Genomic DNA, 27,673 nt, shown 5'->3' on the forward strand with positions numbered 1-27,673 from the left:
GCACCTGCACCCCAATGTTCATAGCGACAATGTCCCCAATAGCCAAACTGTGGAAAGAGCCAAGATGATGAATCAACAGATGAACGGATAAAGAAAATATGGTTTATACCACAATGGAATATTACTCAGCCATCAGAAGGGATGAATACTTACCATTTACATCCACCAAAGTATCAATCAAGTGCGAGGAGAAAATGTAAATGAAATTTTGGATACACAATAAATTTTAAAATGTAGAAAGCTGGCTAACTGAACATAATAAAGAAATAAAATAAAATAATATAAAATAAAATTTAGGAAGCCATGGGAGATGTACCTCAGAGAAAGATGAAATAAAAGGAAAAAAAAAAGATAAAGACACAGAATCTAGCAAACAGTAGAGCCAACACAGGATAGAGCTACAAAAGGAGATCCTAGGATGACAGTAATTCATCAGGCCAAAGGAACAATTGATACAGATAGAAAAAGTAAAATGGAAGGATCTCAGAGGGAAGTCTAAAAGTTCATGAAATTGATAAACTATTTGAAATGCTGAACACTTGGAAATAAATACTCATGAGGGTTAGATAGAGCCCTTAAAAACTGATTGTAGGTATGCTGAAAACTAATGCAAAAAAAAAAAAAAGGTAATTGTTATCAATGAAGAGAAAACTTTTACGAGAAAGAAACAGTCACAGACTACTACTTGGCTTTGTAGTAAATAGTATTTTCACAGTCATAATAAAGTAAAAACTGAATACTGACTGGCCCCCCAAATTATCATATTATTACATCAGAAGAATAGTCAGGCAGGAAAGTAAAGTGTGGGTAAAGAATGTAAGATACCAATTCAGAAAGACCTACCTTGATGGGAAATAAATAGAATAATTTGGAGGAAAATACTAGAAGAAACCACCAAAAGAAATAAAAACGGTCGCCTCTGGGAAAGTTCACAGAGTATTTAGAAAGTCAGAAGACAGCAATTTTTCATTATTATGTTATTTGATTTTTCACAAACATGAATTACTTTTAAAAATATGTGAGGATGGGGTCCCACCCCGGATGTCCCCCATCACTGACTGAGTCAGAGGCTATGGTCAACCAGGTTATCAAGTGCAAGGCTGAAGTTGCCTGGGAGGCAGGAAAGCCTCTCTCTATAGAGGAGGTAGTGGTGGCACCCCCAAAGGCTCATGAAGTTCGAATTAACATTATTGCCACTGCAGTTTGCTACACCGATGCCCGTACCCTGAGTGGGGTTGATCCTGAAGGGAGTTTGCCAGTGAGCCTGGAACATGAAGGTGCTGGAATTGTGGAAAGTGTTGGTGAAGCAGTTACTAAGCTAAAGGCAGGTGATACTGTCATCCCACTTTACATCCCATGGTGTGGAGAATAAAAATTTTTCTAAACCCTAAAACAAACCTTTGCCAGAAAATAAGAGTTACTCAGGGAAAGGATTAATGAGAGATGCACTAGCAGATTTACTTGCAAAGGAAAGACAATTTTACGTTACATGGGAACCAGCATGTTTTCTGAATATACATTGTGGCTGACATCTCTGTTGCTAAAATTGATCCTTTAGCACCTTTGGATAAAGTCTGCCTTCTGGGTTGTGGCATTTCAACTGGTTATGGTGCTGTGCTGTAAACACTGCCAAAGTGAAGCCTGGCTCTACTTGTACCATCTTTGGCCTAGGAGGAGTTGGACTGGCGGCTATCATTGGCTATAAGGTGGCTGATGCATCCCGGATCATTGGTGTGAACATCAATTAAGATAAATTTGCAAGAGCCAAGGAGTTGGAGCCTCTGAACATATTAACCGCAGGACTTCTGTACACCCATCCAGGAAGTGCTCACTGAAATGAGTGAGGGGGGAGTGGACTATTCCTTCAAGTGTATTGGTAACGTGAAAGTCATGAGAGCAGCGCTGCAGGCCTGCCACAAAGTCTGGGGTGTCAGCGTCACAGTCAGAGCAGCTGCTAGAAATTGCCACTCGCCCATTTCAGCTGGTAACAGATCACACATGGAAAGGCACTGCCTTTGGAGGATGGAAAACTGTGGAAAATGTCCCAAAGTTGGTGTCTGTTATATGTCAAAGTTGTATGTCCAAAGTTAAATGTCCAAAAAGATAAAAGTTGATGAATTTGTGACTCATAATCTGTCTTTTGACCAAATTAACAAAGCCTTTGAACTGATGCATGCAGGAAAGAGCAAGCCAACTGTTGTAAAGCTTTAAATTCAACAGAGAAAACATGTTCATCTTTGTACCTAAGTCCTGTGGTCCAACTGGAACAGCCAAACAGCAAGATCTTCCAAGTTCACAGCCTCTTAGACCTTCTCTACTACTACTTCTAGAGTAACCTACTCTAGGCAATAATATTTTTTGTATAATTCATAAATCTCTAATCAAGGACAAGGCTAATACAGTCATAAATCTGTTTTCTGAACTCTCCTTCACATGAATAATTGCTAGCTCATTAAGTAATATTCTAACATAATAAAAGTAATTTCTGTGTAAAAAGAATATGTGAGGATGAAGGAAACAGTCATAAACTATATGTTCAAAAATATTTGTGCCATTTGCTCTTTGCTTGGAAATGAAAAATTTTAATTTAGTGAAAGCAGAGGATGAATACATTTTACAAAAACACTATAATTTGTGAATTTCCTTCATTCAATTATGCCACTCATTCTGCATTGACCAACATCTATCAAAAATATCTTTGCGTTATAGAGGATATAATAACACTTCAGATTCAAGGTAGAGTTTTTCTTAAAATTATTGATCTACTTATATTTAAATTTAAATTTAATATTTTCATTGTTGTTTTATCCAAACATGTATGAAAATGTTTACATTTGGATAATGACAGACCAATTAGTTGCTTTAAGTTAAATTTCCTGAACTACAAAAGGTAAAATAAAGTCTTAGGTCAGTGAAAGACATCAAACTACTAAAGTGGGATTTCATGGCTCAGATTACTTGGAAAGGGAAAATTCTAAAGACTATGCAATTTACAGAGAAATTAGCATTTTATTTTATAAAACCTGATGTCTTCTTTAAGTTTCTAAATAGTGGCTAAACAATATCATAGTTATCTGAAAATTATTTTTCTAAACTGTGAAGTAGTTTTTTTGTCACACAACTTTCTTGACTATTAGATTTTTTTTTTCCAAAGAAAAATCTGAGTATTTCAGTGAGCTAATTTGTAAGCCAAGCACTCCTTCCCTCTCTCAATTGTTCAAACAAATCCCCAATGGCCTCCCTGAGTTAAATTAGCAGAAGAATAATATTTCATGGCTCATTAATGCATAGAATCAAGTAGCAGATCCCAGCTCAGCAGTGTAAAGATAGAAACAATGGGGTGTGTCCCATTTTGTTAACTCCACAATGTGCCTAAAGGCCTCAACCAAAAGATATAAATTAAGGATTAAACATAACTGTAAAGCAACTGGCTAACACAAAAAAACTTTTAAAGAACTATTTTAACAGAAAGAACTAGTGCAACCTAAATTTTTGTCACTTTTTTAGTAGATTAACAATACCTATTTTTATTCGTAGGCCAAATTTCTGCTGCAACTCAATTGCATTTCATGTTTACAAGGCCTCCATTGCCTCTCTGAGCAGTAATAGTATTCATATTTGTATTCTATTTATATTTGAATAATGTTCAGGAGACTTCATATTTGAGTCCTTACACTCAGGTGACTTCTTCAGTTGCATTTCAAGGGTTTCTAACTAAGAGGAGGTGTGCATACACCCAAGAGAAGTACAAGACAATTCTTTGGAGATATGTAAAGAAAAGTACTAGAATTTCTGTATCTATTTATTTTTTTCTAAAAATAAAAAATAAAGTAAGAGTCTATATTTAATATACAAATTATCACTGCATCCTAGCTCAGTAAGTATATCAGAGACCCCACATCTCATACAGTGAGCAAAACATCTTGGAGAAAGAGTAAATAATCTAGGCACAGAAGAATGAATGGTAGTGTCCTCATGCATTAATTCTCTGATTTCAGCAGGTTACACCTTATAGCAGTTTACAAGAGACCAATTAGGAGGGTTTGCAGATTATATTGTCAAGTTTTTCTACACTAACCTTCACAAGAACAAAAAATTACTTTAAAATATTCTGACAAAGACATCATATGTTAAAGATAATGCTAATGATGCAAACCCATAAGTGAACCAAGAAAATGGCAGCATGGAAAGTTCTATTCCTGGTATTTGTTCCTCATTGTTTATACTATGAGATAAAAACAAAGATGATCATATTAGATCAAAGAGTTGGTCAAAAATTCAAAATTATCAAAACAACAATTTAATTTATATTTTTATATTCACAATTACTCAATTATGGACATTCTTGTGCATATGTTCTTCATTGTGATAACTAGCCATTGATAACATGCAACCCTTACAATTAACCTGACATTTTAAAATACTGTTTTGTTCACCTTTGCTTTATTTCAAATTTTTATGTGGTTTTTGTAATGCATGAAATATGTTAGCATTATTTAATTCAGTTATTTTTATTTATTATAAAGGTAGAATAGTGGATTAACAGCATGAACATTGAACCAGACTGCCAAATTCTGCTACTTACTACTAACATGGACAATTTATTTAATCTCCCTATGTCTCAGTTTTCCTACAGAAAGTGGTGATAATAACAGTACCTATTTCATAGGGTTGTTATGAAGAAAAATTAGTTAAAATTTATAGAAAAATAGTTAAAATTTATGCTCATCATGGAACACTACATCAAAAACTAATGATGTATTGTATGGTCTCTAACATATCATAATTAAAAGAAATTATGTTCGGTGCCTTTAACATAGTAATATCTATATAAGTACCATAAACTAAATTAAAATATCAAAGAAATTAATGTATATGTATTGGGATATATGCTTAATTTTTTTTTTACAAACGTATATGCAAATCAACAAGTTTGAAGCCCACTGTTCTAGAGAATCTTTGTCATATTTGTTACTTGAGAACTGAAAGATGGTCATAGTATATAGACAGAAAATTCCTATTCCATTCATGTAACCTAAACCAAGAAGATATATATTTTAATTTTACATAGAGATTCATGCTCTACTTTTCAAAATAATAAAGGAAGAACAGAAAACAGATGTTTAAAATAAGCAACAAGTTAGACACCAATTGAGGGGGAGGAGTAAGATGGCGGAGGAGTACGGGTCCCCTTTTTCAGCTGGTCCCCGGAGTCGAGCTGGATAGGTACCAGACCAGCCTGAACATCCAAGGAATCAGCCTGAGATGCAGGAAGATACAACTGGATCTCTACAAATGAACATCTCCAGCGCTGAGTATTGAGGTACGAAGCGGGGAGCCATGAATCCGTGCACAGATATTGGAAGATAAACGGAAGGGGGAGGGAGCCACCACGTTCGGGCGCCGGGAAGCGGTAGCCACCTGCATGGGAGAGCGGGCGGGGCTCGTGGACGGCACCCGGAAAACAGCAGACTGAGACCGTGAGCCAGGGAACGCACGCAACCAGTCTGAAAACCAGAGCTCCGGAGTGCCCGCAAACCACACTGAAACAGAGCTCTGGAGTGCTCGGGGGTGGCTGGCAGTTGGCGGTGTTAGAAACACAAAGGACAGAGATGTGCCGGACCTGGAAGTGAGGGCTGGGACACCAGCTGGGGGGCGCACATCCCGGGACACTGCAGGGCTTAGCAGCACCAACAGAAACATAGTTAAAGTGGCCATAAGAGCTCAATGAAGAGCAGACTGAGATCTCTGTTCTGAGACAGAGGCTGGGATTCGGCCACTGCTGCTCTGACTATCAGAAGAGGCACAGCAAACCGCCAGGGAAAGCCGCCAGAGAACAAAAGCCTGGAAATACCGGCTCAGAGAGTGCCCATCCCCATCCCCCCTCCCAGGGGACATGGAGAATCTACCCAAACAGGGTTGCCTGAGTATCAGCGTGGCAGGCCCCTCCCGCAGAAGGCAGGCTGAAAAATCAAGAAGCCTACATCCCTAAGATCCCTATAAAACAAGTGCAAACTGCATGGGTCCTGGTCAATAATTTGGGCTCTGGACAACCCCGCAACCTCTCCTCATCAGAATGACAAGAAGGAGAAATCCCCCCCCAGAAAAGAAAAGACAATGAGTCTGTGGCCTCTGCCACAGAACTAATGGATATGGATATAACCAAATTATCAGAAATGGAGTTCAGAGTTACAATGGTCAAGATGATATGTAGCCTTGACAAAAATATTAACGAGAATATAGAATCTCTAAGGGCGGAAATGAGAGCGAATCTGGCAGAAATTAAAAATGCTATGAATCAAATGCAGTCAAAACTAGATGCTCTGACGGCGAGGGTGAATGAGGCAGAAAAATGAATCAGCGAATTGGAGGATGGGTTTTTAGAAGAGAAAGCTAAAACAGAAACTTGGCTCGAAAAAATCCAATCTCAAGAATGTAGGTTATGGGAGATTACTGACTCAATGAAACGTTCCAATGTCAGAATCATCGGCATCCCCGAGGGGGTGGAGAAAAACAGAGGTCTAGAAGAGATATTTGAACAAATTGTAGCTGAAAACTTCCCTAATCTAGCAAAGGAAACAAGCATTCATGTCCAAGAGGCAGAGAGGACCCCTCCCAAACTCAACCACGACAAACTTACGCCATGTCACGTCATAGTGCAAATCGCAAATATTAGATCCAAGGATACAGTATTGAAAGCGGCCAGTGCAAAGAAATTTCTCATGTACCAAGGCAAAGGTATCAGAATTATGTCAGACCTGTCTACACAGACCTGGAATGAGAGAGAGGGTTGGGCAGGGGCATTTTTAAAGCTCTTTCAGAGAAAAACATGCAGCCAAGGATCCTTTATCCAGCAAGGCTGTCATTCAGAATCGATGGAGAGATAAGGACCTTCCAAAATCGCCAGTCACTGACCAATTTCGTAACCACGAAACCAGCCCTACAGGAGATATTAAGGGGGGTTCTATAAAAGTAAAAAGGCCCCAAGAGTGATACAGAACAGAAAGTTACAATCTATAGAAACAAAGACTATACAGGCAACATGACATCATTAAAAACATATCTCTCAATAAACACTCTCAACGTGAATGGCCTATATGCTCCCATAAAACGCCACAGGGTTGCAGATTGGATAAAAAGACATGACGCATCCATTTGCTGTCTACAAGAGACTCACTTTGAACCTAAAGATACATCTAGACTGAAGCTAAAGGGATGGAAAACCATCTTTCATGCCAATGGACCTCAGAAGAAAGCTGGGGTAGCAATTCTCATATCAGACAGACTGGTTTTTAACTAAAGACTATAGTTAGAGATACAGAAGGGCACTATATTATTCTTAAAGGATGTATCCAACAAGTGGATATGACAATTAGAAATATCTATGCCCCCAACAGGGGAGCAGCAAGATACACAAGCCAACTCTTAACCAGAATAAAGAGACATATAGATAAAAATACTTTAATAGCAGGGGACCTCAAACCTCCACTATCAGCAATAGCAGATCACCTAAGCAGAAAATCAACAAAGAAACAAGAGCTTTGAATGCCATACCAGACCAGATGGACCTCATAGATATTTATAGAACACTACACCCCAGAACAACAGAATACTCATTCTATTCTAATGCACATGGAACATTCTCCAGAATAGATCATGTTCTGGGTCACAAAACAGGTCTCAAGCGATACCAAAAGACTGAAATTATTCCCTGCGTATTCTCAGACCACAATGCTTTGAAATTGGAACTCAATCACAAGGAAAAATTTGGAAGAAACTCAAACACTTGGAAACTAAGAACCATCCTGCTCAAGAATGATTCAATAAACCAGGAAATCAAAAATCAATTTAAACAATTTATGGAGACCAACGAGAATGAAAACACAATGGTCCAAAATCTGTAGGACACTGCAAAGGCAGTCCTAAGGGGAAAATACATAGCCATCCAAGCCTCACTCAAAAGAATAGAAAAATCTAAAATGCAGTTTTTATATTCTCACCTCAAGAAGCTGGAACAGCAATAGAAGAACAGGCCTAATCCATGCACGAGAAAGCAGTTGATCAAGATTAGAGCAGAGATCAATGAATTAGAAACCAGGAGCACAGTAGAGCAGATCAACAGAACTAGAAGCTGGTTCTTTGAAAGAGTAAATAAAATAGATAAGCCACTGGCAAGACTTATCCAAAAGAATAGTGAAAGGACCCAAATTAATAAAATTATGAATGAAAAGGGAGAGGTCACAACCAATACCAATGAAATAGGAAGGATCATTAGAAACTTTTATCAACAGCTTTATGCCAATAAATTAAGCAACCTGGAAGAGATGGAGGCCTTCCTGGAAACCTATAAACTACCAAGACTGAAACAGGAAGAATTTGATTTTTTAAACAGACCAATTAATTATGAAGAGATTGAAGCAGTGATTAAAACCTTCCAAAAAACAAAACTCCAGGGCCTGATGGATTCCCCGGGGAATTCTACCAAACATTCAAAGAAGAAATAATACCTATTCTCCTAAAGCTATTTCAAAAAATAGAAACAGAAGGAAATCTACCAAACTCATTCTATGAGGCCAATATTACCTTGATCCCCAAACCAGGCAAAGACCCCATCAAAAAGGAGAATTACAGACCGATATTCCTGATGAATATGGACGCCAAAATTCTCAACAAGATCCTAGCTAAGAGGATCCAACAGTACATTAAAAGGATTATCCATCATGACCAAGTGGGATTCATCCCTGGGATGCAAGGGTAGTTCAACATTCGCAAATCTATCAGTGTGATAGATTATATCAACAAGAAAAAAGTCAAGAATCATATGATCCTCTCAATAGATGCAGAAAAAGCATTAGACAAAATACACCACCCTCTCCTGATTAAAACCCTTCAGAGTGTAGGGATAGAGGGTACATTCCTCAATCTCATAAAAACCATCTATGAAAAGCCTACAGCAAATATCATTCTCAGTGCGGAAAAGCTGGAAGCCTTTCCCTTAAGATCAGGGACACGACAAGGATGCCCACTCTCGCCACTATCATTCAACATAGTACTAGAAGTCCTTGCAACAGCAATCAGACAACAAAAAGGGATAAAAAGTATTCAAATCGGCAAAGAAGAAGTCAAACTGTCTCTTCGCAGATGACGTGATACTCTGTACGGAAAAACCAAAAGACTCCACCCCCAAACTACTAAAAGTTATAGAGCAATTCAGTAACGTGGCGGGATACAAAATCAGTGCTCAGAAATCAGCTGCATTTCTACACACGCACAATGAGACTGAAGAAGGAGAAATTAGAGAATCCATTCCATTTACAATAGCACCAAAAATCATATGTTATCTCGGAATTAACTTAATCAGAGGCATAAAGGATCTATATTCTAGAAACTACAAATCACTCTTGAAAGACATTGAAGAAGACACAAAAAGATGGGAAAATATTCCATGCTCATGGATCGGAAGAATTAACATAGTTAAAATGTCTATGCTACCCAGAGCAATCTACACTTTCAATGCTATCCCAATCAAAATACCAATGACATTTTCAAAGAACTGGAACAAACAGCCCTTAAATTTGTATGGAACCAGAAAAGGCCAAGAATTGCCAAGGAAGTGTTGAAAAGGAAAAACAAAGCCGGAGGCATACAATGCCGGATTTCAAGCTGTACTACAAAGCTGTAATCACAAAGACACCATGGTACTGGCACAAAAACAGACACATAGACCAATGGAACAGAATAGAGAACCCAGAAAAGGACCCTCAGCTCTTTGGGCAACTAATCTTTGATAAAGCAGGAAAAAACATCCAGTGGAAAAAAGACAGTCTCTTCAATAAATGGTGCTGGGAAAATTGGACAGCTACATGCAAAAGGATGAAACTTGGCTACTCTCTCACACCATACACAAAGATAAACTCCAAATGGATGAAAGACCTCGATGTGAGACAGGAATCCATCAAAATCCTAGAGGCGAGCATAGGCAGCAACCTCTATGACATTGGCCACAGCAACCTTTTTCATGACACATCTTCAAAGGCAAGAGAAACAAAAGAAAAAATGAACTTGTGGGACTTCATCAAGATAAAAAGCTTCTGCACTGCCGAGGAAACAGTCAAAAAAACTAAGAGGCAGCCCATGGAATGGGAGAAGATATTTGCAAATGACACTACAGATAAAAGACTGGTATCCAAGATCTACAAAGAACTTCTAAAACTCAATACACAACAAACAAATAAACAAATCATAAAATGGGCAGAAGATATGAACAGACACTTTTCCAATGAAGACATACAAATGGCTAACAGACACATGAAAAAATGTTCAAAATCACTAGCCATCAGGGAAATTCAAATCAAAACCACATTGAGATACCACCTTACGCCAGTTAGAATGGCAAAAATTGACAAAGCAAGAAACAACAATTGTTGGAGAGGATGTGGAAAAAGGGGATCCCTCCTACATTGTTGGTGGGAATGCAAGTTGGTACAGCCACTCTGGAAAACAGTGTGGAGGTCCCTTAAAAAGTTAAAAATAGAGCTACCCTATGATCCAACAATTGCATTCCTGGGCATTTACCCCAAAGGTACAGACGTAGTAAGGAGAAGGGCCATATGCACCCCTATGTTCATAGCAGCATTGTCCACAATAGCTAAATTGTGGAAGGAGCCGAGATGCCCTTCAACAGATGACTGGATTAAGAAGATGTGGTCCATATAGTCAATGGAATATTACTCAGCTATAAAAAGAATGGTTTCTCAACATTTGCTGCAACATGGACAGCACTGGAGGAGATAATGCTAAGTGAAATAAGTCAAGCAGAGAAAGACAATTATCATATAGTTTCACTCATCTATGGAACATAAGAAGTAGGAAGATCAGTAGGAGAAGAAAGGGATAAAGAAAGGGGGGATAATCAGAAGGGGGAATGAAGCATGAGAGACTATGGACTATGAGAAACAAACTGAGGGCTTCAGAGGGAAGGGGGTGGCAGAATGGGATAGGTTGGTGATGGGTAGTAAGGAGAGTACATATTGCATGATGCACTGGGTGTTATACGCAACTAATGAATCATGGAACTTTACATCAAAAACCAGGGATGTACTGTATGGTGACTAACATAATATAATAAAAAAATTATTATAAAAAAAAGTTAGATACCAATTACATATGGCTAACATATACTGTGTCTAGGATTCCCAACAGATTCACTCTATCAAATATACCTTATACTAATGTTTATATTGATTCATATTCCCTGAGCAGCAAAAACTGATCATGGAAGATATGCAGGAGCCTTCTCAGATAATAAAAATCAGCATATATGACAATTCAAATAATTAATGGTTACTGATGGCCAATGATGGCCAGGATGTGTGTGACTACTGCCTCAAGAGCCCAGTTGTGGCTGTGTATGCAAATGATTGCAATGCAATGAGGCAACTGTTCATAAGGGAGCATAAAAATGACATTTTGAACGTTACTGGCTGAAACTGGGAGGCTGAGAGAGGGCTTTTTAGAGGATCTAGGTATCATTGTAGATGGCTACCAGGATGATTTAGTGTGTTGGGCCAAACCACACATACTAGCACAAACCATGAGGTTAACAAGACTGTAAGAATTAATATTGTTAATATGTCCATACTACCCAAAACTACAAATTCAATACAATTCTATCAAAATTCCAAAGGCATTTTCACAGAAATAGAAAACCAACCCTAAGATTAGTATGGAACCACATAAGACATCAAGTAGCCAAAGCAATCTTGAAAAAAAGAGATGGAAAGGGAAAGGGAGAAATTATACTGCAAGGCAGGATACAGGGAGTTGAAGTCAATAGCAAGCTATGTGAGGAGTTAGTTCTGCCTGAAAGAATATGGCTAGAACACTGTGGGGGGTACAGGTAGAGTAGGGACAGAATCTCGTCCAGACAAGACTGAAAGCCAGGGATAAAGATTCCATCCAATTAAAAATTAGTGAACAAAGAGAACGGCATTAGGAGCCAAGCCAGAAGAAATCAAACCATCTGAGGAACAAAAGTGGGATTCAGCGGCACCTGGGTGGTTCAGTTGGTTAAGCCTCTGCCTTTGGCTCAGGTCATGATCCCAGGGTCCTGGGATTGAGCCCCACATCGGGCTCCCTGCCCTGCAAGGAGTCTCCTTCTCCCTCTAACCCTCCCCCCTGGCTTGTGATCTCTCTCTCTCTCTCAAATAAATAAAATCTTAAAAAAAAAAAAAAAAAGAAAAGTGGGATTCAGTCAAGAGAGTCTCAGATAAGAGAGTAAAAGAAAGATATAGGGGCACCCGGGTGGCACAGTTGGTTAAGCATCCGATTCTTGGTTTCAGCTCAGGTTGTGATTTCAGGGTGGTGAGATCAAGCCCCACATCAGGCTCCATACTCTGCATGGAGTCTGCTTAAGACTCTCACCTTCCCCCTCTACCACACCCCCTCCCCCAAAATAAATAAAAATAAATCTTTAAATTTAAAAAAAGAAAAGAAAAGAAAGATATAGGAACAGGAAGGCAAGTGTGGGCGTGATTTACATGGCTCCAGCCATGCCAAGGCTGTCACTCAAAGGCAGAGCTAACCACTGTAATTCAGTTACCAACTGCAAAGAACTGATAAGAAACTGTGAAGAAAAAAGAACAGCAAAAGTGCACACTGCCTAGAAGGCCTCTGGGTTGGAAGTGACTTCTGCTTGACAGACACTTTTATTCTAGAGATTAAAAAGTATCTTTCCTCTTTTCTGGCCTCCCTCCAAGGCTCCAGAACCTAATTTGCCATTGCCCAAATACAGAATGTTCTTTCAAATCTCCAAATTTTTTCTTTAGGCTTCTATCTGTGCCTGAAACACCTCGTCCTCCAAGGCCAGGTACCCAAATATGACAGTTGAATTTAATTAAAGTCTATTGATTACACTGGCTTTTCCTTTGGTAAAACTCAAAGTAATGACCCCACGGGGGGTAAGAATAACAAAGTAACCAGAAACTATCTTCTAAGGACCAATGTCCCCAGAAAGGGCTCCTGTGATCCCAATAAAATGGTTACCAAAGTTACTGCTAACTTGGTTCCCTCTCATAGGAAAATTGAAATTTCCTTAGTAGGAAATTAAGGAAGCAGAGGTATCCCCAATTCTTCACAGTACCAAAAGCCTAAAGAACTTTCCACACATCAAGATCCATATCGAGGACTTGGCATTTATCACCCAATGTGCCATTTCTCAAAACCATAAACTATCACTGCCCTTTTCAGACAGGGCATCCTAATATTACCCACTTCCCAGGCAAACTGTAGAAATGCCAAATTCATCATTTCACATATTTTCAAGGTTGATAGCATTGGCTGATCTTGAGTTTCAAACCTTGAAAAACTGATTTTTAGATTTTTCACAGTTGTATGAGAAATTGTTCTCTTTTTTTTTTGAGAAACTGTTCTTTTTAAGACTAGAAAAATGAAAGCATAATTAGTTTGCTGAAACGGTTGAGTATCAGTGATTTACTCATACTGAGCTCAGCATGAAGATCATGCTGTTCCTTTAGCACTTTCTGACTGACAAGGCAGGAACCCCATGAGTCTGAACATTCTGTATCAACAATAATGGGAATGTAACTGGACTTTGATGTTGAAGGGCCTAGAGCACCTGTGGGATTAAAATGCCAACTGATCATGGGCCAGTTTACTATTTAATACTAAACCTAATGCCCAAGTCCACCATACAGCTCATTTGATTTTGTATGAAATTGTTCTCTCACTGAAGTGCTGCCATTTTGCAACAGTATTATCTATTATAGAGAGCACAAAAGACCAAGTGCTTTCACATTAGCTCCAGCACCTACACTAACACATTTTAAACTGGATATCCCCATTCTTATTTTGGTACTCTTGTCATTGTTTGAAGTTCAAGGTGTGCCCTAAAAGCTACTTTTTAAATATGCACCTATGAAATATACCTCTGGTTGTGTTCTCTGAAAGTAGGCCATTTTGGCTTTATCTTGGAATAATATAATAATCTGAGTTAATATTTACTTACTCCGTGGTAGGGACCACACTGAGTGCTTTTACTTGGATTAATTTATCCAATCCCCATGCTATTATTAGACCAGAAAACTGAAGGTTAGAGTCATTAAATCATTTGCCCTAGGTCACAGAGCTGGTGAGTGTCAGAAAGTTTTTTAAGTAGAGATAACTAGAGCTCATTCATACTATTTTTAATGTCTGGAAAATGATTGTATTTATTTATAGTTAGAAAGACCTATCATTAACTTTGAGTTTGAATGTCCTATCTTGACCCCACAAAAGGACTCCAGAATCACTCTAGAGCATATAATAGATTTAGATTAGTAACTCACTTTTTAAGGAACATACTTCTGAATTTATCCCAAAGGACATTACATGGCCAGTCAGATGCCTAGAAAAATCACTTCTGCTCCTTTGGCCACATTACTCATTCATCCTTAGAAGAAGAAAACAAAAAAGACAGAGGAATAACTTTCAACAAACACTGAAGATATTAAAAATGTTAACTCACTCAGGACCTGATGTGTTCCCTAACATTCTTTGAGCAAAATCTGATTCCTAGAGTAGCAGGAATGATTCAGATTTCAGGTCCTCCATTGGACCCTGCATGTACGTGATCCTGGACATGTTACTTACCTTCTGAATCTCAGTTTCCTCCTCTATAAAATGGAAATACCCTACCTTGTAAGGTAGATTAGATTATTAGCATAATGAGAACTGGATTTCAGTTGCTAAAAAACTTTTAGCCATCTGTCATCATCATTAGAACTTCTAATAGCCAGAAAACTTCTAAGATCATCTCTCCCCATATACAACAGCAACGATTACACTGAAGACAGCTTTATAAGATCATAGACTCTTTCTTTAAATAATTTGATTCATATTATATTTCTTTCTCTACATTGTAGAGTAAAACATAATTGTCTTCTTCCTCTCTTTTTTCCCCTGGGTCCCCACTGACGTATGGAGTTACATGTGTTTTTTACAGTTTCCATCAGGTCTCAGCTTCGATATTTTTGTTCTCATTATTTTTTGGCCAACTTTATACAAAAGGAAGGGTATCAGGGCTGAGATGAGGGGTCATTCACCTTCCCTGAGACTGAACTTCATGACAACGATGTCTCTGTGGCCCAGGAAAGAAGGTATGCCAAAGTAGGAAAGAAGTTTTTGTGTCTATGAGAATTCTCTCAATTGAACAATTAGTAGATGGGACAACTTCCTGGGAAGGCACACACATAATCCCACTACACTGCCACCTCACAATGACAGTTTTTACATCAACTGTGAACCTTGCTAAAAGGTTCTAGTCACTAGTCAGAACTGAATAGGAACTCCAGAGCTGCCCAGTGTTTACCAACTACTATTTACTATCTTAACTAAGACACTGAGTCCTACAGATAGCTGTCTATATATCAAAGAGTTACTTCAGAATTTGGGGAAACAGTTTAAGATCCTAAAGTAACGGGCAGCAGATGATAGATTCCCTCATTATGAAAAGAGGCCCAGATAAAAACTATAGATGATACCGAAGGAAAGTCATTGTGGAAGCTTGTTGGGGAACTGTGAGTGGAACCATGTTGCTCACTGAGGCTGTGTGGGTAAGGATTAGTATATAGTGGGTATGCTGAATATAAAAAACAGGGGTCTGAATATAAAAACTATGGAGCTAGGACCAGAAGTAGAAATAATGCAATTTCTTTTAAAAAATAAAATTTAGGGGCGCCTGGGTGGCACAGCGGTTAAGCGTCTGCCTTCGGCTCAGGGCGTGATCCTGGCCTTACGGGATCGGGCCCCACATCAGGCTCCTCCGCTATGAGCCTGCTTCTTCCTCTCCCACTCCCCCTGCCTGTGTTCCCTCTCTCGCTGGCTGTCTCTATCTCTGTCGAATAAATAAATAAAATCTTTAAAAAAATAAAATAAAATAAAATTTAAAAAAACTCTTATCAAGAATATTTTATTGCTAACTCTTTAACAGAATCTAGGAAAATATTAACATAATACTATTAAATTAAAAATAAATTTTTGTTGTAACACTATGAAATACTAAAGAAACATTAAATGATTAGGAAAATAAAAGATAAAAAATATACACTTGAAGTAATAAACAACATGTAATGGATAAGAGTAAAAGTAAACTCTGTATTATATTTTTAATTGGTTACTAATAAGGTGTAAGTGATCAGAAAGAAATAAACATAAAATGTCATAATTCAAATTTAAAATAATAATAGCAACCATAGGGGCACCTGGGTGGCTCAGTCGTTAAGCATCTGCCTTCGGCTCAGGGCGTGATCCCGGAGTTCTGGGATCGAGCCCCACGTCAGGCTCTTCCTCTGGGAGCCTGCTTCTACCTCTCCCACTCCCCCTGCTCGTGTTCCCTCTCTCGCTGGCTGTCTCTCTCTCTCAAATAAATAAATAAAATCTTTTTAAAAAATAATAGCAATCATACCCTACAATTTCACCTTAAATTATGGCTTGTAATACTAACTTCTTGACATGTTCTAAGATCTAGCAATTTGCGAGTATCAAAGTTCAGGTTGACCACAACATACCTATTAGAATGGTAAAAAAACAGAACACTGACAAAACAAAATTCTCTCGAGGATGCCAAGCAACAGGGACTCTGTTTATTCACTGGTGGTAAGAATGTAAAATTGTACAGCCTTTTTGAAAGACAGTTTGGTAATTTTTTAAAAATTAAACATCCTCTTACTATATGATCTAGCAATCACACTCCTTGGTATTTACCCGAAAGAGTTAAAAACTTATGTCTATATGAAAACCTGCACATGGATGTTTACAGCAGCTTTATTTATAATTGTCCAAACTTGAAAGCAACCAAGATGTCCTTCAACAGGTGAATGGAAAAACAAACCGTGGTACATCAAGACAATGAAATATTATTCATTGCTAAAAAGAAATGAGCTATCAAGCCACGAAAAGACATGGAGAAAACTTAAATGCATATTACTAAGTGAGAGAAGCCAATCTGGGAGGGCTACATACTGTATAATTCCAACTATATAACATTCTGGAAAAGGCAAAACTATGAAGACAGTGAAAAGATCAGGGGTTGCCAGAGGTTGGGAAGGAGGGTAGGATGAATAGAGCATAGATGATTTTTAGGACAGTGAAACTACTCTGTATGATCTATAATGGATATATGATGGATACATGTTATAATATGTTATACTTTTGTCAAAATCCATAGAAGAAGAACAAAAGCCACACATCACCAAGAGTGAACCCTGATGTAAACTATGGACTTTGGGTGACTGCAATGAGTCAATACAGGTTCATCAATTCTAACGAATATACTACTGTGGTACGGGATACTGATAGTGGGGGAGGCTGTGTGTTTTAGGACAGGGAGTGATAGAAACTCTGTACTTTCTGCTCAATTTTGCTGTGAAACTAAAACTACTCCAAGAAAAATAAAGTCTATTAAAAGTTTTTCCAATTATATTAAAATATTTTTAGTTTATAATATGCCTATAAATTTATATATATTTCACTGAATTTTTGGATCAACATAATATTGGGTTTGAGATACATGAAGTCATAAAACAAAAGCTATGCCCCCTTACCCCAAGAAAATTAATTAAAAAAAAAAAAACACCAAATCCCAAATTTTTAGTGTTTATGTTTTTAGAATAAATGTCATGCTCCTTAGAATTCTAGAAAGGTACTATGGGCAAACTAAAATGCAGTTTCCTTAAAGTAAAAAGTAATAATTGAACAAGGTCATATTGGTCATCAATAAGGTGTTTCTCCCATGGTAACTTATTCATTGGATTATGGATCTCAGTTCTCTGGGGATAAGAACAAATCCATATAAAGATTCTGTACAAATATATTTGATGTCTCCATTCCCAACTTAGCTGACAGATGTGCATAACTGTCCACATTTGAACGTTTAGATGGTCTCCTGGTACTTATGGACTAATGTTAAAGAATACAGAAGTTACTTCAGAAAAGATAAGTATAAACTTAATATTAGAAAATTCCCCTCCAATTTTTTTTTCACTCTTTATCAAGACACAGTCATTATGTCATCTTCATGTGTGGGCTTCTCAATGCAGAGGTACAAAGCAATATGTTCATTCCTTTTGGAAGCAACAAAGGACATAAAGCTTATTGACAATCTCTCATATCTAACCACATCCTAGAAAACCTAGTTCACCTCAGATTAATTTTCTAAGATTTACAATAACAATATATTCTAAAAAATAGTACAGTCCAATAATCTTTGGGGGAAAAAAAACAATAAGGAAATGGTTAATTCTTAGAAATATACCCTTTTAATGAAGATTGCGGTGGGTAATAAAAAATTTATATTTTTTAAGATGCTAAAGTATTCTAAGAAATCTTGATATACTCTTTTAAGCCATAGCTACACAAAATTAAGCAAAATTTTAGTTTTTAGAGAGAGAAAAATGAACTGAAATATAATATTGTGTGTGATTCCTTTAAAAATGTATGTGAAATCAAAATTAGAAGCTTTCTTCTTTCCATTAAAAAGGGGACTAGTCAAGGAAAATAATATATGTGAGAAATCTAGCAATCCAAAATAGCTATTATATAATCGTGTTTATTATACTTGGCTGGCTGATTTGTCGGATTGTGTCACTCTGAGAGGGAACATTTATAATCTCCTACTGCCATCTCATGTAATGTCTTGTCATTGCACAATACAAAAGGAGGAATATACATTAAGGAAAAGCAAGAGAACTTTCTGGAAATTGTAGAACAACCCACATTTCTCACATAAAAATTAAATACCTATTGTTCTATCCCCTATCTATTTGCAATAGGACTTATTAAAGTTTGGTCATTGAGCAATTATTAATAATTCCTTTCCTATTAATTTCTTAAACTTCCTATTCTGATCACACTTACACTATTTCTTATATATAGTTTATCATAATGAAATACAAAAGCTGGAGATTAAAATATTTAACAATAAAACAGAAACAAAGCATAGTTCTATTCATTTTGTCGTTTTGTTTCTTGTTTGATTTTCACAGTTCTATTTTTTAAAGCAACAAAATTCAACAATATTTCTTACAAAAATTTATCCTGAAATCACAAGTCATAATTTTAAATAGAATTTTAATTTATTCTTTTTTAAGATTTTATTTATGAAAGAGAGAGAGAGCAAGAGTAGGGGGGAAGGGGGCAGAGGGAGAAGTAGAAGCAGACTCCCCGCTGAGCAAGGAGCCTGATGCCCCAGGACCCTGAAACCATGACCTGAGCCAACGGCAAATGCTTAACCAACTGAGCAACCCAGGCACCCCCAGAATTTTCATTTAATGTGCCAATTTTAATAACATAAACATGTAGGCAAATTTGTATTTATTTTTCTATAAATTCTAACAATTCTTTTTTAATACATGTGATTAGTCAATTACTATTCAAAAGACCATAATACAATACAGTGTGGAAAGCTGTCAGTAGGAGTCTCTCCACTACTATTTGACTATTTAATACCAGCATCCCAACTATTAGAGAAATATATCAAGAATGTACTCATCCACAAATAACTAAAACGACAATAACAAACAAAAACAAAAAACCACAATATCAATTAACCATGGCTTAAACAAATAAAAGTTCATCTTCACAAGAAGGAATATGTTGCCTTTGATTCTATTTCTCAAAAGTGTCATCAATTACTAAGGTTCTTTCCAGCTTTCCATTCCCCATCCTTAGGACATTGACCTTTGTCCTCATGCTTGTTATTTCATGGTCATAAAATGGTTGTTATTGTTCCAGACAATAAATCAATGTCAAGCCTAGAACAAAGTGGAAAAAAAAAGAAAGCACCAGATGCATCCATCCCCATATTATTGTTATTAATCTCATGGCCAGAACTATGTCATTTGCCCATTTCTAGCCACAAAGAAAGCTGGGGAAAAGAGTATTTAGTTTAGCATAGATCACTGTGAACAAAATTAGCAAGATTCAAGGGACAAATGGATGGTGGGAAGAAACAATGTCTGCCACAAGGAATGAGATTAACACTGATGTATAATTAAGACTTTCTGTCCAGACGGTAGGTTAAGCTATAGGAGGAAGCATCCCTCTCTTTCCAAATGCTTACTAATGCTAGGTTACATGTTAGGGAATATATACACTGGCTGAGCTTAAAGCAAGTTAGAGAAACGTTCAAGTGCTATACGCAAAGAGAACCAATAATAATGCTTGGGAGCTGAAGTCCAGATTCCACAGAGGTAACAGGAATGGCAGAAATAAAGATGCCAGACCCAATGCATATGTAACAGTTGGCACTGAACCTGGAAAGAGAGGTCTGGCCAGGAGAATACCTCCCATCAATGTAAGGACCCCCACAAATATGGGCAGTATACCCCAGGCCTGGGCCAAACTAGTCTTCTGTATGAAATAGAGCACCTGGCCTGCATTGCATGCAGATGTTGAGACTGAATTCTCATACAACTCACCCAAGGACAGAAACTAATGGTCTAGAACAGGTTAACCCTGTAGTATATTATAATTGGCAACGAGAAAACTTCCTCAAAGTGACACAGCACACAGAAGATAATTTCTATGAAAGATGAAGCTGCTGGCAAACAAGGAAAAGCACAAAAAGAAAAGCAAGCAGCACAACAAATGGGAGAAATCATCCCCAGGGATCCATCCATACGAGAGCAATCTCTAAGGGACTTTTCCAAATCAATCTTTATAAGACTCTTTCAACTTTAACGAATAACTATAAATATAATCCATACTAGGTCATTAGGAGTTAGGGAAGCGACACAAGGAAAAATACTAAAACAGAAAGTTGACTTGCCCCCCTTCTTCCCATGACCCTAAAATGAGCTTACATGTCATTCATAGAAAACAAAAGGGCTAAAGGACACAGAGTCATTTACAAGAATAAATCAATATAAAACAGACTGAATTTTAGAGAGCTAAAGGATATAGGACAGAGGTCATACAATTGAAAATTGCAAAGACATACTCCCTGACCCTGTGGGTCACCAAAACATCTTCACAAAGATAAATGTATTAGACCTGATGAGGGCATCAGCTAAGAAAAGAATCTTAAAGGGGATGAATTTTCAGCTGAATTTGGAAAGATCTGTGGGGTCAGGGAAAAGACACAAATAATCAGAATACTGCTGATTCACAGACTTGTGTCCAATCCTAATAATACAAATTTAAATGAGTTTTAGAGAAACTGGAAAAATCCATTGATGTTAACATTTGTCCAGTAAATGGAATATTAGGAGCAAATATTAAGTGGATTTGCTTCATTTCACATAGAAGGTACATGAGTGCTCTGTATTCTTCTTTCAAAGTATTTAAAGTGTTTTAGGAGAAAATTAAGTTTTTAGCCTCAGGAAAAAAAGATCAAAATTGGAATAGGAATGACACATAAAAGGAAGAATCTATAACTTTCAAGATAATAAACTCTGAAATAGCTATCAGGTCAGGAACTAACTTTTGTTTCCAAACGTTATTAAGAAAGGATCAACCATGATGGGTTATGGGTGTTTTCATTTCCTTATTTGTACCTTGCCGAATTGTCTAAGTGTGCATTAGCTTTTATAATAAAAGAATATCAAAAATAGAAATTTAAATGCTAAATAACATGGTTCAAATAATCAGTTGCCTGAAAAAGGAGACTGGAAAAGATACATAAGTCTCTCTAGGTCTTTTATTCAATAAGGAAAAAGCCCTTCCACAAACTAAATTCTGTGTCAATAATTTTTGATAGAATATTAATTATTCTTAATATGAAATCTAGGAATATTAATAGATTCAATCAGTTCTTCAGCATCTAAGTAATAACTATTAAGATCTTAATTGTTCAATCACTGGATGGTTTCTTAACTTCTTTAGCAATAATTATGGATGGCAGAGAAGGTGGGAGCTTCCTCTTTCAAAGTAAAAATATTCAGAAGAAAAAGTCTAATCAAGATTGTACTGATCATTTAAAAAAAGTCTAATAAAAAAAAGTCTAATAAAAAAAGTCTAATCATTTAAAAAAAAGTCTAATCAAGATTGTACTGATCATTTAAAAAAAAAAAGAGTAAATGAAAAATAATAACAATTTTCCCACCTACTCACCTTCCAGATCTTCAAATAATTTCATTTGTATAGAGACATAAGTATGACAATGAACATATAGGAGTAGATTCTGAACAATGACCACGTTCTCCTTCATTATATAGAACTGTAAAAATTGATCAGCAAAGTTACAAAAGAATATAAATAAAATAATTCTTTCACAAATAGCAATAGGCCACATAAAAACTGGACAAAATCCAACTAGAGTGATATATAGCACTTCTTGCTCAGACAATGACATACACAGGAACACATATATGTAACAGATCAATTTTCAGCCTGGTTTCCTAAGGTAAAAGTACCGATACAAATCGCTGTTAAATCAAGTTCAATTACCAAGTCAATTTAAACCAAATTAGGCCTAAAGCCACATAAGGCTCCTCTGGTTTCCTAGAGCTAAAAGGATTATTAACTAAATAACCTGAATCATTCCTCTAATTCTGTTTTGCATATTTGATCTGAGCTTCCTAAAGTTAATTTGGAGGGCTGAACTTAGAGGACTGGGCTGAGGAAATTCTGCTTTGATGCCATCCTGTTCAGGGTACCAAGGGGCAGAGAACTGAAATTCAGAGATGGAAAGCTAATAAAGGGCTGGGCAGCTAAGCAGAAAATACATCTGGACAATAAGTGCCTCTCAACCTGGCTGCAAATCTGAATTTCCTGGGTAGTCTTTTTTAAAGTACCGAATCAATTAAATCAGACTCTTTAGAAATTGAGCCCATGCTTTTTTTTTTAAATCACCAGATGATTCTAATACAGAAAAAGGATTAAAAAGCAGAGCAATAGATGATATCAAATAAACAATATTCTTCAGGTTTAATGCATCCAAAACAGAGAACTATGTTCCAAACCAAGAGTCAGCTCCAAAGAGAAAACATAAATATGATAATTTTTATAACCCCAGAATACAAAGATGACAATTTGTAGTAGCCAAGGCACCAAAAAATTACCTGAGGGGCTGATTACTGAAATACTGAAAGAAACTAAAGCAAAAATTCTCCCTGGTGCCTTTATTCTTCCAGGGCCATGAGAATAAATAGCTAATAAAGTCAAGCAGGCTCCTGGTACTTCTCGTCTATGTTAATGAAACTCAGCAGGAAAAAAGGGGGGGGGGTTGTTTCCAGAATAACACAACTCTTGTTATTTGGGTGTTGCCACCAACCTCAAAGTAAAAAGCCTTGAAAACAACTACATAAACAATTTTTTAAGGCATCATTCAAATTCAGGTCATATGAAAACCCTAAGTCCATTTACCAATAAGACTTATTTTTCAGCCAATTTAGAGAACTTTAGTGACCTTCAACTTTCACAGTTTTCTCAGGGAAAATAAGCACTTGTCAACTTGAGTCACATCAAGCATTTCAAGAGTAGTGCCCATAGAACGCCTGGTAAGGAAAAAAGCAAAAGCCAGAACAGAATAGTTCTTACCAAAACTACCTCCCTATAATAAGAAGTAAACATAAGTTAGGCTCTAAAGTAAATTAGAGGCATGCATAAGATGCATGAAATGCAACTCTAGTTCTTAACACTGTTTCTTTGCTTTTTAAAATAAGTCCAACGATTGGAAGCACTGGCCCCTTTGATTTTTAAATACTGTGCTGATAGAGATCATGCTATAGAGATATCAAAGTATGGAAGCTAAACATGCGTAGATTAAAGGCACAGAAGGAATCTGAAATTTAAGTAGGGTGGGTGACTTGGCCAAGTTCATAGAACTTGAGCCAGAAGAAGAGCAGAGTCAGAAGAGGAAATGAAACAGGCCCAGGAATCCCAGTTTCTCTCCCAGGCTCCAAAGAATCCTAATACAACACAAGCAGCTCAGCTTATAGACCTAACCTCAGGAATAATATGATTTCAGATAAGAATTTTTATTTGTTTGAAAAAAGGTCTCCTGCTTCCTAGTGCCTAAAATTTCTTCAATAGGAAACAGAGACTTTAATTAACAAAGACAAGATTAAAAGGCCAGAGTTCACACATTACAGTGAGTGTTCTCACATGCAAATGAAACATGAACTCCCTTGATAGAGATAAATGAGTAGAAATCACAAAAAAGCTATGTACTTGAAGGGTATGAGTGAGTTCTCTGAAGGAGCAAAGGTTCTTAAAAGATGACAATAGAGAGGGCTCACATCTGTGACTTCTCAATTTTGCCCTGCACTAAAATCTATATACAATACTGACGAAAAGCTTAAACTTGTGAGACCTTCACCCAGATCCTACATATGTAAATGACTGTGGCACGTCACTTAACCTTTCTGAGCTTTGGTCTTCCCATCTTTAACATAAAAAGGATATTACTATCTATTTCATATAGTTGTGTGAGGATTAAAAGAGCTAATGTATGGGAAGCATGTGGCACAATGCCTGGCATATAATAAACAATACCTGTTGGTTACTAGTATCACCTCACCTACCTCTTGAACACACTGACTCCTTAGGAGTAAATATGTTTACAAGTCTCATTATCAGTGTCCAGCAAAGAATGTAAGTTTCAGCAATGTTATTGCTGTCCTTTCAAATTAGGTCATCATCTATTTTGATTTCTCTAAACATATGTTCCTCAGAGTAAAACTGCATTATACTTCTTGAAAACCTGTTTCAGGTAACTATGTGAGGTAATAAACGTGTTAATTAACTTGTTTGTGGTCATCATTTCACAATGTATATGTATAGTAAATCATCACATTGTATACCTTTTAAAAATCATGTTGTACAACCTAAATAAATACAACTGTCACTCATTCTTCAATAAAGTTGAAAAAAATACAAATAGAAGTTTTTTGAATTAAAAAAAAATGGTTTCCAATTGTTAAATCTAATTTTACCTATCTTTGTACTTCACCTAGATGCACTTCTGTTTAACTTTTATAATTACAAAATAAAAAGCAGTCAGCATATAAATGAATGCTTTGGTTTGCGAGGAAATTCAGTGTTAAGTCCCTATCAATAACTTTTATACAGTTTTGTGTGTCAGCCATATCTGATATGATATTGGTTTATAAAAAGATTCTTACTTTTAAAGATTTCATTTATCTATCTGAGAGAAAGAGAGAGAAAGAGCATGAGTGGAGGGAGCAGAAGAGAGGAATAGAGGGACAAGCAGACTCCCCACTGAGCTTGATCCCAGGCCCGGAGATCATGACCTGAGCCCAAGTCAGATGCGCTTAACTGACTGAGCCACCCAGATGCCCCTATAAAAGGATTCTTGAGTGGCAAATTCCTTATGAAGAGAGTACACAATTTAAAATTTTGTCACAATTTAAATTTTTAAATACTTTTTAGCATCAACAGTTACAGGAATATTTTGAGGTATCTAGACCAGCAATATTATTATATCCTGGGAACTTGTTAGAAAAGCGAATTTTCAGGCCCCATCCAGAGCTAATGAATTAGAAATTCAGGGGACAAGGACAAACAATCATGTTTCAATAAGCCCTCCAGGTGATTCTGATGCACACCGAAGTTTGAAAATCACTGGTCTAACATTCTAGTCAATAGAGTGAAGCTTCCTCATCACTGCGGAGCTGAAACTTCCAAATCACTGAGGGGCTGCCCCTATGGATGACAGAGAATGTAGAAATCTTGGTTTATGCCATGCAATTACAGGGAGAAGTTTCGTACTCCATAACCAATTACCAATAGCTCATAAAGTGGGGAGGGGAAGGATGTGGCAAAATTTCAAGTCTTATAGCCTCAAATCACAATTAGGCAGCCAAAGGACCTGAATTTTACTCCCTATGGGGACTCCCTAACCAGGATGAATACAGGTACAATCAGAGTAAGGAACTCCTTTGCACCATGCCCCTGCCATGCAACTGAACAATGTTCACCAGTGTGTGTGGTAACAAAAAAGGCTTTCAGAGGAGACTTGACTTGGAAGATCTTTGATATTTCAACTCACTTTTAAGAGAAAAATGAAAATGATCTTGAAGGCTTAATCCATTTAAATGGCCTGAGAACCTGGGTTTTCTAAACTATTGGGTTGGAAACTGCACGTTTTCACAGTTATTTCAAAGGAATAAGTTTGTAAACATACCAGGCACTGCGTGGAGACAATAAATACCAAAACAGCCATCATTCATTCATTCCTTGTTCTGTGCCAGAAATGTGTCTGCATCCACTCACTCAAGCTTCTATATAATACAGAGGTTAAATTTTTTTTTAAGTATTATGAATCCCAGGGTGCCTGGTGGCTCAGTTAGTTGTTAGGTGTCTGCCTTTGGCTCATGTAGTGATCTCAGGGTCCTGGAACCAGGACCTTGTCCCTCTATTCCTCTCTCAAAACTTTGTTTTTCTAGCCTCTTTACACACACACACACACACAGATTTTATACCAGTTTTTAAAAGCAAACAATTCTGATATAAAGCTAGGCTGTAATCATTACAATCAGGCATTGTATCACCTAATACCCACTTTGGCCTTAAAAATATTCTAACAACTATAGAATAATTTTTGTTAAGGTCTCAGATCCATTTCTTTTCTTTTCTTTTTTTTACATGGAAGTATACAATGTTAACATTAGTTTCAGGTGTACAACATAGTGATTGGACATGTTTAAACGTTGTGGTATATTCACCGCACGTGTAGTTACCATCTGTCACCATACAATGGTATTACAATGCCATTGACTATATTCCCTACACTGTGCCTTTTGTATCTGTGACTTATTCATTCCATAACTGGAAGCCTGTATCTCCCACTCCCCTTCACCCATTTCGCCCAACCCCCTACTCCCCTCCCCTCTGGCTATCATCAGTTTATCCTCTATTTATAGGTCTGTTTCTGCTTTTTGTTTGTTTTGTTTTTTAGGTTCCACAAATAAGTGAAATAGGTATTTGTCTTTTTCTGTCTGACTTATGTCATTTAGCATAATACCCTCTAGGTTGATCCATGTTGAGATGGAACATTTAATTTTAATAAATATAATTACTTATTAAATCTTCCAAGAATAAAACATTGCAAACTGTTAATGTATTATAAGCCACCTAGTAAGTCAACTACTAAATAAATTGATAGGAACAGCAAGTTAAAGGCTGAAACATCTCCTAAAAATGATGGCTTTGCTTTTGAATAGTTAATCTAAAGCCCATCTCTCTTATACTGGAAATAAAACAGTTGAGCCTGTCTTCTATTCCTAATTTGTGACTGTGAAGTCATGTCATTTGCATTAAGAGCAAGATTATTAGTCTTCGGTTCTCTGTAGTGTGGTAGATAAGTGGTAGGGTAGAGCAATGACAGTGGAGAAATGGGATTGCTGTATCAAATGGTAGTTCTATTTTTAATTTTTTGAGGAAATTCCATAATGGCTGTACCAATTTACATTCCCACCAACAATGTATTCTAATTTTAACATGCAGTCATGTTTATAAGATTAATAAGTACTGGGATTTAATGTACATGACTATAGTTTTTTCAAAAGTGCAGTTATGTTAAGCATGACTTGCCTCAATTATCATTTAACAATCTGTATATATTTAGCTTTATTAATTTTACCTTATATCATCTGATTTGTATATGCTTTTTCCTTGAATTCTACCCAAGTTGCCTCAAATATCTAATCTCCTT

The 27,673-nt window shown here is 36.9% G+C and overlaps 1 long non-coding RNA gene and 1 pseudogene across 1 annotated transcript in view; one reads left to right on the forward strand and one right to left on the reverse strand.

Moving 5' to 3' along the window:
- Positions 1 to 27,673, reverse strand: part of LOC130541992 (uncharacterized) — a 322,187-nt gene that overhangs the window by 287,224 nt on the left and 7,290 nt on the right. The window lies entirely within an intron of this gene.
- LOC113261095 (alcohol dehydrogenase class-3-like) lies at positions 1,029 to 2,211 on the forward strand (annotated as a pseudogene).

The sequence above is a fragment of the Ursus arctos genome, unplaced genomic scaffold (assembly GCF_023065955.2).
Source record: "Ursus arctos isolate Adak ecotype North America unplaced genomic scaffold, UrsArc2.0 scaffold_29, whole genome shotgun sequence".
Lineage (NCBI taxonomy): Eukaryota > Metazoa > Chordata > Mammalia > Carnivora > Ursidae > Ursus > Ursus arctos.